Below are 6,788 nucleotides of genomic sequence, written 5' to 3' on the forward strand. Positions count from 1 at the left end.
AATATGCAGAAGTAGGCCTGAGATAGTCTAGTGATCTTGCAAGACTTGAAATAGCTTTTAGTTCCCTCAACATTCAACCTAATCTAACAAGGAGTGCAAGCACATGTAGAGATTTTGTTGGGAGTAGCAGGTCCAATGAAGACAAGAAGATTGAGGAAGGTATAGACCACCTTGTGAGAAGAGAAAAAAGATGGTAAGAAAATCTTTAAATGTTAGATTTGTGATGAATTTGGTCATTATGTGTCTAAATGTCCTAAAAGAGAGAACAAGTATAAAGGAAAGTTTAAGCCTAAAAGAGATAGAAATTGTTTGTATGCAAAAGAAGATGAAGAATCTGATGAGGAAGATCAAAGTGAAAGTGATGATGAATTGGGATTTATGGCTATCAAGGAAGATGATCTTGATAGAGAAATTATAGAAGAAAGAGCTCTAATTCCCAAGTGGAAAAGAAATCTGATTGGATAATTGACAGTAGTTGTTCACGTCACATGACTGGTGATATGAATAAGTTTGTCAAATTCAAGAATCATGATGGAAGTATTGTTAGAGTTGGTAACAATCCAGCCTGTCATATAACCAGAATTGGATCCATTACTCTTGATGGTAAAACTGGTGATGTTTATTTTGTTGATCGATTGAAGCATAATTTGTTGAGTGTTGGACATTAGGTAGACAAGGGTCATCAATTTCAATTCGCTGAGAAGACCTACATTATCAAAGACAAAGATGGTAAGCTGATTGAAATAGGCAAAAGACCCAAAGGTAATGTATTTTAGTTGAATCCTATCGAAATGACATGTTGATAACTAAAGTGGACAACAATTGACTGTCGCATAGAATATTCTATCACATAAACATTCATAATATTGTGAAGGTTAGTAGCACATTTGTAGTCAGAGACTTGCCTAAGATTACAAAGCCTACTAATTTTGTGTGTAAAGAATGTGTTTTCGTTTAATAGAAGAAAGTATCATTTCCTAGCAAGAAGTTCACTACCACAAAGAAGTTGGAGATCTTTCACACAGATCTAAGTGGTCCCTCTAAAACAAGAGGATTCTATGGTGAAAGGTACTTTATAATTTTACTAGAATGATGTGGGTAGCATTTTTTAGCGAGAAATCTAAAGCTTTTGAGAAAGTTTAAGATATTTAAGAATAGATTTGAGAATGAATTTGGTGTTAAGATAAAATGTTTGAGATCGTATAGAGGAGGAGAATTCACCTCCAGAGAGTTTAACATGTTTGGTGAAGAAAATGGAACCAAAATATAGCTACCCTCACCTAGAAAATCCAAGCAAAATGGGATTGTTGAAAAAATAAAGAAAATAGTAGCAGAAGTAGCAAGAGCGATGTTGTTTGAGAATGATTTTTCTAAGACATTTTGGAGAGAAGCAGACAATACAATAGTATACACTCTGAACAGTGTACAGATTAGAAAAGGTACGAACAAGACACCTTATGAACTATAGTTTGGTCAGTCATTACTAGTTAAGTATTTTAAAATATTTGGGACAATATGTTATATTAAGAGAGATGATGACATTGGTAAGTTTGATCCAAGAAGTGATGAATGTATGTCTCTTGGTTATTCATTGAAAAACAAGGCATACATATGTTTTGACTATAGAACCAAGACAATAGTTGAATGCACAAATGTAAGGATTGATGAAAATTTTGGAACTAAGGAAAAGATGGTAGATTATAATTCAGATGAAGAAGAAGATAATTCTGGAATTGTTAGACAAAATGCAGAAGTTTTCATTGAAACTAACAATGATTTGCAAAATGATGTGCTGATTTTTGAGCAAAGAGGAGAGCAAAGATCTAAACCTAGAGAAGAGATAAAAGTTGAGATGTCAACTCTTACCCCTAATAGGAATTTGACAAAGAATCACCCTCCTGAGCAGATAATTACAAGGAAAAGACAAAGGTGTGATGACAAGAGATAGAGTAAATGAGGAGATATGTCTGATATCTCAAGTTGAACCTAAGAGCATAGATGAAGCATGTAAAGAATATGAATGGATTCAAGCAATGAAGGAAGAATTAGATCAGATTGTGAAGAATGATACATGGAAATTAGTTCCTATATCGAAAGAGAAGAATGTGATAGGAACCAAACGGGTATTTAAAAAGAAAATGAATGAGCGAGGAAAAGTTGTGAGGAACAAGGCTAGAATTTTATGCAAGGGATATTCACAACAAAAAGGCATAGACTATGATGAGACATATGCACCTATGTCTAGAATGGAAGCAGTAAGGATGTTCTTGGCTTATGCAACAAATAAGAAGTTCAAGGTTTATCAAATGGATGTTAAATCAGCCTTCTTGAATGGAGAACTTGAAGAAGAGGTATATATTGAGTAACTTGAAAGTTTTCCTTTATCAAAAGACAAAGACATGGTATGCAGAGTAAAGAAAGCTCTATATGGTCTGAAGCAAGCACGTAGAACTTGGTATGAAAGGCTAGACAATTATTTGGAAAATCTTGGATTTGCTAAAGGTACAGAAGATACTAACTTGTATTTGAAAGAAGTTGAGAATGGTTTGCTGATAATAGTAAATATTTTTTGATGACATCATTTTTGGACGTAATGATGAAGCAAGTGATAATTTTTTTGAAGATATGAAGAATGAGTTTGAAATTAGCATGATAGAAGAAATTAAGTTTTTCCTAGGATTGCAAATTGTGTAGAAAAGTGACAGTATTTTCATTTCACAAGCTAAGTACTTGAAAGACTTGTTGAAAAGGTTTGGTTTAGAAAATTGTAAACTTGTTGGTACACCTGTGATATTGGTCACAAGTTATCCAGTAAAGATGAGACACCTGCAGTAGAGCAAAAGAAGTACAGATCCATGATTGGAGGTTTACAATATCCAACTTACACTGGACTAGATATACAAAATGTAATTTGGATTGTAGCTAGATTTCAAGCTAATCCTAAGGAGTATCATTTTGCAACAATAAAGAGAATTGAATGAATGCTCTTGAATTAACAAAATCATCATTAGAGATAAACTTCTTAGAGGCCTATTCAATGATAGGATCCATTTCCTTCCCCTTGAAATACTCAACTATGAGGTCCAAAAATTCGTATTGGGGTTTCTTGTGGCATTCCTTCCTCCAATTCAACCGTTGTTATTAGAACATCATCTTGTCCTCCCATTTGTCTCAATTTCTCCCTCGTTATATATACACCATCAAAACAAATGAGAGTTTGGGAAGGTGAATACTCCTCAACCCTTCATAAAGTCCCCACTTCTAATTTTTGTCTATTTGCATATGACTCTGAGGGAGGGCTCTTATAATATTGCCTCTGGTATATTGGTATAGGATGTGCATCTATGTTCCTAGTGACACTGTATTCAATTTTTCTTTGGAGGGTATATTGTCCAGGATTAATAAAAAAATTGCTAAAAATCTTCCTTATTACCTCCTTTTCCTTTTCTGGATATGTGTTTGTTAAGATCTCTTTTTTTTCATTTAAAACTTGCATAATCTCTACAAAATGTGACATTAATTGATTGATTTTGTCACCCCAAAATTTTGCATTACTTAATGGATCATAATATTTATCAAGATCATTTATAAATTCCATAACTTTCTCACATATTTTCCTTCTTCACTTCTTTCTCTTGTAAAGAGAAATCATTCCTAATAATATCTTCAAGGTAATAGAAAGTATGCACATAGCCTGCAACTTTTGTTCTTTCTCTGAACATCTCATAACAACCCTTAAGATCTGCAAACCTGGGATGGGATTGGGCTATTTGATATTTATCCAACAAAAAAAATCCAAGGTGCTTCCAACCACCCTTTCTTATCATGAATTCGTGGGCCACTGTAAAATTGGGGAAATTGTTCCTCTTGACCTCCACACCAATTATCTTTCCTCCAGTCCTCCAACTTGCTGTAAAAATTCAACAACACCTACCTTGAGAGGAACTTGGTAGGGTAATACACAGGATCTAACCTGAAAACCATAGACTCTAAAAATAGTAGAAATAGGGTAAGGGATGATGTCTCCCCAATTGTGGATTACCTTTAACCTTGTGGCATACTCCTTCAGCCTAATTAATTCCAACAAGGGTTTGAGAATTCAAGGGTTATCCTCTACTAGCAATGGCCTTATTTTTTATGCAAAATATCTATCAAATCTAACAGAATTGACATCTATCAATTCCCAAGATATATCATCACTCCATAGCTGCACTAACATTTTTTCATCCTCATGCTCCTTTTCTAACTTCATTTCTCTTTCAAAATTAGAAACACCTTTAAAAGGCACATGTACATGAGCATAAAATACCAACCAAAGGGATTATCTACTTTACCTTTTCTTATTCCAATCAATCCATTATATATTTCTTCTGCTAAAAAAGAGCAAAGTAAAAAATTGAGCTCATTCCATGTTGAAATATTTGGGCTATCATATACATGAGGGGAACCCGAATATATTCTTGCTCATCTATGCAAAATATTTTGCATAAGAAAATATATAGTGATTGAGCCCTAGGATTGAAAAACTTCTTCAACAAATGTTTTGGGGTGGAGGATGTAACCAATGTCAAATTTCCCACTTTGGCAATGTGTTCCTAAAGTGGCCCACTCCTAAGGTAGATCCTCTGAGTGTCATAGTTTGCCTGCAATTTTCCAAAGCCAATCTCCTCATGTAGGGAAGTGTTAAGATTTAGGATAAAAAATTATCTTATCACATCTGTCGTAATTTTGAAGATACCATCTCCATAATGGTTTCCCACTAGTTGTAACACCAAAACATATCCTTTGACAAGCATGGTCAACAAGTCTACATCCATGAAGATTGCTCATACGATAAGTTTTCCAACATCAAACTCCCATACATTATTATGAGGAGTGTCTTGTTTCCTCAGAGAAAACCATTTCTTAAATAGTTCTAATCCACCCAAGGATGTCTGTGCATCCCTCAAAAAATTTCCCTTATCATATAAACCCTCATCAACCTTTAACCTAGGGGATTTAGGGATTAATTCTTTGTGCTTAGCTATTTCATTTATTGAAGTGCTCAATTTCTCAAGAAAACCATCATGAAAGTTTCTATGTTGATACTCTATATTTCTAGAAAAATCTCTTCTAGGAGGCATCTTCAAGAAGATGAAAATATCACACAAACAAAATTCTTAACCAGAACAAGAACAAAAACTTACTGAACATTCTTATTTTTTGATTGTTGCAAGGATTCACAATTCTTTTAAACACTGAATTTCTATCTCCTCTCACTCTTCTCTAATATCTGATCACTCTTGCGTAGAATAAGATGTGATGCATACATTATATTTTTGGACCATACTCACATGGGAATAGTTAATTCACCATTAATGCATCACAGAGGATGGGTATGCATGTTTAGGAGGCAAATTTTTTAAACCAACCATTGATTGAATACATATCCAACAACTAAAATTTAAAATCATCATTGAATCATCCTTCTACATGTTGATGTGGCAGTCAAACCAATTATACACTGCCAACTAGAAAACACAACATCTTTATAAATCCTTGTTGTACTGGCTGAAAACCTGGGGAGACATGGTGCCTTGTCGCTTTGTCGCTATGGTTAAAAACCTTGCATGTTTCAATAGAAAAAAAAGTGATAGCCTTAGATCTATTTTGCATCACATGATATAGATTAATCTTGTTCCTTTATGTGTCTTTCTTCATAGATGGCCCACTTGGGAGACGTGGCATCACATCACATAGTCACATTGGTTAAAAACATTCTATCCTTCCTTAGCGATAATGCAACGTCTATAGATCTTCATCCACATCAACGACCTTAGGTTTATCTGAGAACATTGCATAGTTGGCCCACCCATGACATGTGGTGCCATATCGCTTTCTCCCATTGTATAAACATCATGTCTCTTGTCATGACAAAAATGTGACAATCATCGATGATGATCAAGATCACCGGTATTAGAAACAACACTTCCATTACATGATATGGCCCATAGAGGACAAATATTGAATGGTCCCTTTGTCGTTTTGGAAAAACCTTAAGCACTTTTCCATAGTGACAATATGACAGTCATTGATCTTCACTTTGATCCAATAGTTCATAATAACAAATCATCATATGCAATTTGTCAAAACAATAGCTTACATAGGATCTTCCCATGTGTCTGCATCATAATATAGCCAAAGGTCTCACAAATCTCTCAACCCCTTGGGAACCACTAAGGATGCACGACACACTATTGCATAGTCGTATTGTTTAAATAATGTACTTTTCCCTATGGAACAACACAATGGTCATTGATCATAACTAAGATCAATGATCTTAAACAAGCTTTTCAAAATTTGACTTCCTACTATGGGCATTCCTTGTTTTGACATATGTCTATCACCCACATTCATGTTCTCAACTTTGCTCAACACCAGGGCCCTGCTACCTGCATGTGTCATACTATTGCTTTTTCACTATAAATATAGCTCTATCATCTTGCTATAGCGATAACATGATGACCCTTAATCTGATCAAGATCCAACAATTCAGGATAACCTTTGACTGCTATAATCTTGATGACACCAGTGGACACATGTTGGAAGGTGACTTAGTTGCTATGATTAATTTTTTTGCATATCCCAATAGCGACAATGTGACTGTCATGGATTCAACTATGATCTGATGGTTATAAAAATAGTCCACATCAAGGTTTCACCACATGAAAAAGCCATCGAGACTTTAAGATTTCAAAGGATCTCTCATACTTAACTTATGGCAAAGGGAAAAATAAAACATAAAAAGC

This window comes from Cupressus sempervirens, chromosome 6 (genome assembly GCF_028749045.1).
Source record: "Cupressus sempervirens isolate cs-2001-9-10 chromosome 6, ASM2874904v1, whole genome shotgun sequence".
Lineage (NCBI taxonomy): Eukaryota > Viridiplantae > Streptophyta > Pinopsida > Cupressales > Cupressaceae > Cupressus > Cupressus sempervirens.